Raw genomic sequence first — 9,659 nt, forward strand, 5'->3', positions numbered from 1 at the left:
TGCTGCCGCCTGAGTAAGGGAGAGCTGCAGAAGCGGGCTCCCAGCCAAGGGCAGGGCAGCTGCCACAACCCCCAACAAAGGAACTAAGGGGGAGAGGAAAAACAAACACCCCCCAAAAAATTCCCAGTCAAAAATAAAAACGGAGAAAAACAACAATCAGTCCTATACACCATATAAAACTATGAGAGAGGGAAGGGAACGAGAGAAAAGACAACAATCAATCCCACACTCCCTATCACACAATACACACAAATACAGAACTTGGCTATAAACACTACGCTATGCTAAAGTATCCAACAGCCTCAGACGAAGGCAAGAATAGACTGGAGAGTGTGAGGGGCCTGATGCCCCAGGCCTTGACTTCAGAACATTCTTGCCTTCAGATGCTAGATGGCACTGTAACCCACATGATGGCAGGCTACCTGTGGAAAATGGTAATCTACATTAAGAATATCTTGCTTACTCTATCCATACTAGCAATACCTGATGTGGGGATGGGGAACCTCCAGGCCTGTGAGACAGATGCAGCTTAGAAGGCCTCCCTCTGGTTCGCGGCCTCTCCTCCTTGGCCCTCCTCCTACCCATTAGACTGGTCTTTAAAAACTTCCATTTGTGCCAATGTATATGTACAACAAATACAATGCTTTTTGCATTTTTAAAAAAACTTTAACCGCTGCAGGAAGGACAATTTTTCAAGGAGCTATAGCTGGTGAAGGCAGGGTAATCTTCCCCAGTCCCTTGTCCCAAAAGATCACTCTGTCCCACCCACCCCTCTCCTGCACAGCAATGCTGCCATGAAGTTGACCTTAAGCCTGATTGCTTTGTGGGGTGACAAGGAATTGATTGCTGTGTGGACAGAAGCAGGTCAGGAACATGAGAGACAGAAATGTGGGAAGGAGAAAAAGGGGGAGAAAGTGACAAGTGAGAATGGAAGAGGAGCATGGGATGGGTGGGTCAGTCGGTCGGTAGGTGGTAGCAACTCTTGCTCCAGCCACCAACAGATTTTGCTGCCCTGGGTGGGAGGGAAGTAACCTATCCCTGATGTAAAGTGGGAAGAAAGGGGCTCTAGCTACATGGTATCGCTAAATAGTATAGTATAAGCTTTACCTGTCATTCCATGCCATCTCCAACTAAAATCTCAGTTAGCAAAACTGGGAAAGCCCTGTGTGGGACAACCTGGACAGCTGCTGCAAGTCAATGTTGTATAGACAGTGCTGGGCTGAATAGTCCAATGTTTAAGCATCATGCACAGCACCTGTCCTTGTTTAAAACTGCTTTAACCTTCTGTAAATTTTACTCTGCAGGTTCTGCACCATCTTAACCGTTCCAAGTTTTTCCAGGCTGCTGTTCCCAAATATCATGGCCTGTGGGTATACCTCTAATTTAGATACTTGTTCCCTTGGACTGGGTCCACTTTATGTTTGTTGTGCAGATGCATAGCTTTATTTTAAGTCTTGTGTTTAAATTGCTTGTCTTGAGTGGAAAATGTTTTTGTTATATAAAAAAAAAAAAAGGTCTTGTACCTATTTTTCCTAAAAGGGGTGGCATGCAGACTACTTGGCCCTGGTGTGCTTCCACTGGAGTCAGTGGGATTATAGTAGTGTGGGCAGTCTGAATCTCCCTCTTAAATTTTTCTCTTAACACAATTAGTTCCTCTAATCAGGAAATTGACAATCAGTCTTAGTGGTCTAGAAGGCTGGATACTGTTCTGCTAAGCTGATTGTCGTAGATGGACTTCATTAGGTGGTTTTTGTGAACTTAAATGGAATAGTTTTATGCACAGGAGAACCTGTATGTGTATGTCAGGGATGCTTCTCCTTTGAAAGGCAATCTCGTAGAATTTGGCACCTATCTCTAATGCACTGTGTACATGTCCCATTAATGCTGTCTCCCATGGAGGCCCACAAAAAAACCTAGGACACAATCCAGCCATAGTTTAAGAACATAAAAGCTCCATGGATATTAATGAGAGTTGAGTATAGCTTCCTTCCTTCCCCTCCCCACCCCTTTTGAAATCAGTGAGAGTTAAATGTGATTAAATTTTAACTGGATTGCACTCTGGGTTTTAAAAATTAAAAATTCAATCAGAGTCTTAATATCTTCCACAATACTGAACTGCCAAGAACGATTTTTGTCTCTTGAACTTTGGAACTGTTAAAGCCATTGCTCTACGGCCTTAAAACTCAGGCCAAACGACTTGTGTTATCTGCTGAAATCTCAAAACCATTTCCCAAATCTTGTCCAGAACTCATAAAATCTCTTGACCTGCAAACAAAATAGCGCTACCTATTTTGCCAACTGTGGCTATGAACACAGGGCTGGAATCTTGAGTTTTACTGAGGTTTGGACAACATGCTATTGTGAATAACTTGCCTAGAATCAACACTGCCCAGTTTAACACCATTGCACTCCTTATGTTGCCATACTGTTTTTGAGAAGTTCACTCTCCACCCCTCAAGTCAATCTCCAAAAATGTTAGGAACAAATGTAGTTTACAAATCTTAAATTATGTATTGTCTCATGTTTTTGTAAAGAGGAAAAAAGAGTAATGTATATTCAGAGTATTTTTGTATGTATTGTAAAATATCATATTTTCAAAGAAAAATTTAAAAACTCTAGTCTCGTGTGCTTTCTTTATGTGGTGGTCAGCTGTTCAGAAGCCCTCTGCTTCAAGTATTTATTTATTTATTATACTTGTATACCGCCCCGTAGCCGAAGCTCTCTGGGCAGTTTACAGTAACTAAAAACATACATTTGCTTCTGTTTTACTAGAGGTAAACTATTCAGGCAGACACATTCTCATGGATAAGTATGGAGAGATGTTTGAACCCAAAGTGGCTTTGTTAAGTTGCCCTTTTTTGTTTTGGAAGGTTTTAACGTGTGTACTGGAACTTGCATTTGTGGATCAAACTGAGCACTGAGTAGGATTCTCTTGATTACAGAAAGGCATGTAAGGAGAACATGATAGAGGTGAATAAAAAGAAGGGTTCAAGGCAGACAAGGAAGTATGTATTCACACAGAGCATGGTTAAACTGTGAAGTTTTGCTGCCACAGCATGTAGCAATGACCACCCTTAGATTGCTTAAAGGGAATTGAATTAATGGAAGGTAAGGCCATTAGTGGCTACTATTCATGACGACTGTGTACTCCCTCCCAGGATCCCTGGTGCTGCGGATCACAAGTGGGGAGAGTGCTGTTGTACTCTCAGGTCCTGTTTACAAGCGTCCCATAGGCATCTGGCTGGCCACTGCAAAAACAAGATGCTGGACTAGTTGGGCCTTTGGCTTGATTCCAGCAGGGGTTTTCTCATCTTAGGTACTGCAACAAGCTGATACAGGCCCAAGTACACTGTGTCCTGCTTTTAAATGTGGACCATTTGCAACTTGCCCTAGACTGTCATTCTGATAAGATTCCTATTCCTCATAAGAAGCTGCTACCTGTTTACAAAAGTAGTAAGTACAGCTTCTGTTACTTTTCTAAACAGGTAGCAGCTTCTTATGAGGAATAGTAAGTACAGCTTCGGTTGACAGCCAGTGTGGCGTAGTGGTTAAGGTGCTGGACTACAACCTGGGAGACGAGGGTTCAAATCCCCACCCAGCCATGAAGCTCCCTGGGTGACCTTGGACCAGTCACTGCCTCTCAGCCTCAGAGGAGGGCAATGGTAAACCACCTCTGAATACCGCTTACCATGAAAACCCTATTCATAGGGTCACCATAAGGCGGGACCAACTTGAAGGCAGTCCATATATATATATATGTACTTAAGTTGATCATATATATATATATATATATATATACACATACATATATATATATATATATATACATACACATACAGCTTCTGTTAAGCATTTGGAGTGGCAGCCACATCTCCCACTCAATCAAACAAAGTAGAATGGCTGCTTCATGAGGTTTATTTCTTTCATGGATAAACACACATGTGCTATATGCTAAGAACTAGTTTATATCAGGGTGAGACACATTTCCTGTTGTGCTGGTTCCAGTACGACTCCACCTTTCTTTTCTGAAAACGGGGGGTGCATGACGTTGGTCAAACGCCACCATTTTTACTCTAAAACGGTTGGATCAGATGGAGTGCATTTTTTAAAAATTCACCTTCAGACAGATTTTGCAACTGATTGGTAGATCAACCCATTGCTCCTCCAGGTTTGGCCAATGGAAACGCTTTGCTGTAGGCACAGACAGAGACAGTGCTTGGCCTAACACTTTGTTGTGGGCGGTCCTGAAAGACCTGAAGCTTGCAGTGGGGAAGGGAGGTGTGTTCAGCTGAGGGCAGAGTCACTTTAAAACACAGCCAGAAAAAACATTCTCACTGCTTTTGAAGCAATTAGTGTGCCCACAGCCGTAGTTTTTAAGAATGCAGAAGTCTTTGAATAAAATTTCACCTTTGGAAATTACTGGAATACGGGTATGTAATGCCAGTTTCTTACAGACCATTGGCATTATGGAGACTGTTATCCAGCAGCAACACCCTCTAAGTAGCTTCCACTGAACGGGTGTTCAGGACTGTCCCAAGTGAAAATGCAATAGGTTTTATCAGGTTAAGTCATAAGCAGGAGTTAGACCTATTGAAAAATATGACATGATCAACTTAAGTACATTGACTTCAATGAGTCTGCTCAGAGTATGGCTTTCTTAGATACAGTTGCCTCACCTCTCAAAGCAGGGGAATGCAGAGGAGGGCCTCAGATATTCATCCAGAACACATGCTTTTTAAGATACATTCATATATCCTAACCCAAAACTGTTAACCTTGCAAGTGTTTAAAACACCAATACCTCTAATTAGACTTAACACTTTGGTAATTCATGAAGACTAAACATACAATTATTTCACTGTTGGTGTATCCCAGTTACAGAGCCAGTGCCAGACTGCCACAGGCCCTTGGGCACTAGATGGCCACGGCCTTCCCTGTGTTTGTGCATGCATACACTTTAAAACACTCACTTGTGCAACCTTTTGTGTTGCCACATCAGTGTGCGTGCCATCACCCAAGATGGTTTTGGGGGGGGGAGTTGTCAACACACCCCTGCTGCCATTTTGGGTGAAGGCAAGCATGAGATGATGCAACAAGTGCTGTGACTGAGCATATTTAAGTGTGTGCTGGCTGTGTGTGGTGGTGGTGTGCATCCTGGGAGAGCAGAGCTCATGATCTGTGCCACCCAATGCTGGCAGAGATCGTGGTGCTGGGCCTACCCACTTAGCAGTTTGGCAGCTACATTTTTGACCCATTGTGAGTTTTTGAGCACATTCAAAGTTGGCCCCAGAGGTGGTATATATGTGAAAGTAGCCCAAGTTGAATCTTACTATAACAAAAATGACCCCCCAAAATACTGTTTGCCACAACCTAGATGTAATCTTAGTCCTAACAGAACACACAAAACTATGAACCTGACTTTTAAAGGAGAGAGCAACCCTTCCAAGAATAAGTGCACAGCCCATTTTGGGATCAGATACACCCCCATTCACCAGCGCTTCTGTCTTGTCTTGATTAAGTGTCATCGTGCCAAAGTGCCATGGGACCCAACCATGAGTGATGGTATTGAACGCTGCTGAGGGGTCTAGGAGAACTTAAGTGGACCACTTCTAACTCTGGTCATGTACTAAGGTGGAGATGGGGAAACCTGTAACCCGTCGGCCTTACTGAGCATGGCCAATGGGCCCTGGGCTGCTGCTGGGAGGAAGGGTGGGATATAAATTTAATAAATCAATAACAAAAGGTCAGGAATGGTGGGAGAGCCGTAGATTCCCCACCTCCTCACTAAGGTGATGAGAGCATGTGGCTCTGGGAGTGCTTGAGCACCTTGCCAAAGTATGGACTATTTGAGGCTGGCTAGTAATTACTCAGCTCTGAGGGAATCTAATGAGGGCTTAAAAAAAAAAACAAGGCTACAATAGTAGCCTCCTTTAATACAGGTGGTTGAGCATTCTGTTTCAGACAGGCATTAGCAATTTCCATGCTCTTAACAGGCCAGCCCCAGCCTGACAGGTTTCATAAACCAGGAAGGATATGGGTTGAATATGCAGCTAGTAGGCCTCGCTCCACCAGGAATCTTGTAAACATCCTCAGGTTGCACAAACCGATAAGTATCTATATGACTATGACAAGAAGGCAGCCTGGATGCATCTAGTGCCAATGTTGTATCTGTAGAACTGCAATCTAAGCAGATACATTCCAAGTACTTTGTGCACGACATTGCAAAGTGGTCAAAGAAGGCTACTAAGAGTTCCTTCAATTGCCCCAAGGTCCATACTGTGAATGAACTCGGACTATCTGGAAAAAACTCAGCTGGCTCCGAGTAACCAGAACGGTGTCTTTGGGGGGTATAAATGGGGCAGACCCTAAAAGAGGCTAAAGCGCTCCACCTGCACAAAGTGGACGCACAAACGCTTCCTTTTTCCTGGCATCAGCTATGCTGGTGAGGACGAGGAACAAATGTAATAAACTCCCAGTCCACCTCATAACCTGCTCCATTCTGTCAATGGAGCTTTATTTATTTAGAATACTTGTATAAACTGCTTTAAAAAGAAAAGAAATGTTCTTAAAACAGTTTATATAGTATGTTCAATAATTAGAAGATTCTGAAATATCTGCTGTTCTTTTGCAGGCATAATAGCAGCCGTTCATGAAGACAGTTCGGAAACTTCAGCTAGTGCAAAATGCAGCGGCCAGGATGTTGATAAGGACCAACCGGTCCACGCATATAACACCTGTGCTGGCTCATTTGCACTGGCTTCCTATCCGTTTCCGAGCTAGATTCAAGGTGCTGGTTTTGACCTACAAAGCCTTACACGGTGTGGGACCGCAATACCTTGTGGAACGCCTCTCCCGCTATGAACCTACCTGTACACTTCGCTCAGTAAATAAGGCCCTCCTCCGGGTACCAACTTATTGTGAAGCCCGGAGGACCATTACTAGATCTAGGGCCTTTTCTGTGGTGGCCCCCGAATTGTGGAATAGCCTCCCTGAAGAGATACGCCTGGCGCCTACGCTGCTTTCTTTTAGGCGCCAGGTTAAGACCTGGTTATGCTCCCAGGCATTTTAATGTTTTAATGTTTATATTCTATGTTGTATTTTGTTGATTGTGTTAATTATTTGTTATCTGATTTTATTGTAATATTCCTGTATTTTATCCTGTTTTGTACATCGCCCAGAGAGCTATTAGCTATGGGCGGTTTATAAATGAAACGAAATAAATAAATAAATAAATAAAATCTTGGTGGAGGTAGAGGAAGCCATTGGAGGTGCTTGGGGGAACAGTGATGCAGACGTCCCATCCAGGCCTCACTGCTGTTATTGCCTTGCCAAGCAAACAAGGGAAGCCCAGAGGATGGTAACCAGAAAAAGGGCTTTCTCAGTGGTGGCCCCCGAATTATGGAACGATCTCCCTGTGGAGGTACGCCTGGCGCCAACATTACTATCTTTTCGACGCCAGGTTAAAACATTCCTTTTCTCCCAGGCATTTTAATAAATTTAATAATTTAATAATTTTAATTTTAACATTCTAACATTTTAACATCTCAATTTATTTTTAGCATCTTAGTATGCTAGTATATTTGTATTTTAGTATGTTTAAATTGTTCTATAAATGGTTTTAATTGTATTTTGCTGTCTTGCTTGTTGTGAACCGCCCAGAGAGCTTCGGCTATGGGGCGGTATAGAAATTTAATAAATAAATAAATATAAGTGCTCATGAGAGACTAGCCCCCTTCCTCTGGAAGTGTGTTACTCAGCACCAGCCCTGAGAAGGCAAGGGCTTCTCTTTGGGTTGAGGACTAATGGCTTGGTGAAAGTACCCACAAGGAGATTAAAAAGCCTCAGTTAAGGTGGCGGGAGAGAGTGAGTGCAGTAGCCAGTGTGGTGTCCTGGGTCCTGGACCCACAATCCTTCCTGCTCCTTCCTGCCTGAAAACAGGGGACCCCAAACACCTGCCTTAGCTTTGCCCAGTCTCTTACTGCACCACAAGCCTCATAAATCCCACCTCCTCCCTGTGGGAAGTGTTTAATGGGTCGATTATACCTATGGATGTATATATAGTTATTAGCATTTAGAACCTTGTTTGGTAGCATAGAAAAGACCCAAGCACACTGGTGGAATTTTAAATAAACAAATGTTTAATACATTTACAATATAAATTATAGATGCTATATTTGATATAGTCCTAAACCTAACTTGCCTACCTACCCCCGCTAAACCCAACCCACACTAACACCCAAACGCCACACTATCTTCCTCACAAACTCAGCCCTGTCTAACAACTCTCTCAACAACAACCCCCCCAACTGTCACTTCTTTACCTTTTTAAACCTTTCACTCACTCACTTCCCCCTCCCTTGCAAACACTCCAGCCAATCTATTAACTCTAACCTACCTGAACATAAGGGGACAAAAACAAACATCGTGCTTTCATCACAGCAGCATGAAAAGTTTTGATGAGGGAGGTTTGGTATCTGCCAGAGGAGAAACCAGTTTTAATGCAGGCATCTCCACCCACTGAGCATAGATACCACAGGTAGCGCTGTTAGCGGTAGGAGCCAAAGCAAGTAGTGGTTTATCTGCTAGTACCAGTCAGAAGGAAATAAAGTTCAGCTGGTGCTGAAACCCCTTCATTGCTTCACACTTCTCAGAATCAGAACATATTTAAAGTGAAAGCCCTTTGGGAATATCGGCTGTGTAGATCAAAACTCCTTTTCTGAAAGAGGATGTTAAAAAACCTGGAAAGAACCAGGAGTATTTCAGCTAGCTAGAGCCCACTTTTATGGTTATGCCACAGCAGTGGTTACCGAATGTTCCCCCTCCCAACAGGCTACTTGAAAATTGCTGAAATTCGGGCAGAGCAATCCAAATACACAGAAGGAAGGGGTGGCAGCAGAGGAGCCACCTGAAAGCTCCACGGCATCCACTCCTCATTCGGGAGCTGCCTGGCCGGCTGAACACCAGCTGAGTCTGGAGCCACATGCAGGGGCTGAAAAAGCAAAGGCTGGCTCCTGCAAATACCCCTACACTTCCCATTGACCACCATGGAGATTATTTTACTCCATTGGCCAAATTTTACCTAGATCAGGACTCATAGGCACACTCTGAAAGCGAGGAGGATGACGCATAACTCCCCCCCCTCGGCTCCTTCCCTGCCACACCCCCAGAACACCCCATTTTGGGGCCTTCTGCTGCCTCTCCATCTGCTGGACTGACTGTCCCCGGTGGACCTCTGGTGGTTCTGGCAGGGTCCTGGCAATGACACTGCTGAGCCGGGATGAGGGGCTTCTGCTGGCAGAGCTGGGATCCTGCCAAATCAGCTGGGGGTCTGCCACATCCAACTCCCCCCAAATACAAGTTGGATTGCGCCCTTAGTTGACCACTTAACTATTTTTCTGTCTTGTAGCAATTGTAATGTGCTGTGCCAGATGCTGAATGATTTTTTACTGTATTTTTATTCCTTCTTTTGTTTTATAGTATTACAATTTGCATTCTATAGAATTCAAGTTGTAATACAATAAGATACAATATAAGTAATAAAAGAAGCAATAACAGTATAATTTAAAAAATCAATATGAATATTTAATGTGGACATGCTGCAGACCACTTGGGTGAAGCTTGAGGACCACTGGAGCACAGTTTGGGAACCCCTGTGCCACA

At 43.7% G+C, this 9,659-nt stretch overlaps 1 protein-coding gene across 2 annotated transcripts in view; it reads left to right on the top strand.

Annotated features, from left to right (window-relative positions):
- PAPOLG (poly(A) polymerase gamma) overlaps positions 1–2,613 on the top strand; it is a 46,860-nt gene extending 44,247 nt beyond the window's left edge. For both annotated transcript variants that reach the window (XM_061625778.1, XM_061625779.1), the window contains exon 22: positions 1,305–2,613. The gene's annotated coding sequence lies outside the window, so the exon portion shown is untranslated. The remainder of the gene's footprint in view (positions 1–1,304) is intronic.
- Positions 2,614–9,659: the final 7,046 nt, after the last annotated feature.

Source organism: Rhineura floridana, chromosome 4, assembly GCF_030035675.1.
Source record: "Rhineura floridana isolate rRhiFlo1 chromosome 4, rRhiFlo1.hap2, whole genome shotgun sequence".
NCBI classification, from domain to species: domain Eukaryota; kingdom Metazoa; phylum Chordata; class Lepidosauria; order Squamata; family Rhineuridae; genus Rhineura; species Rhineura floridana.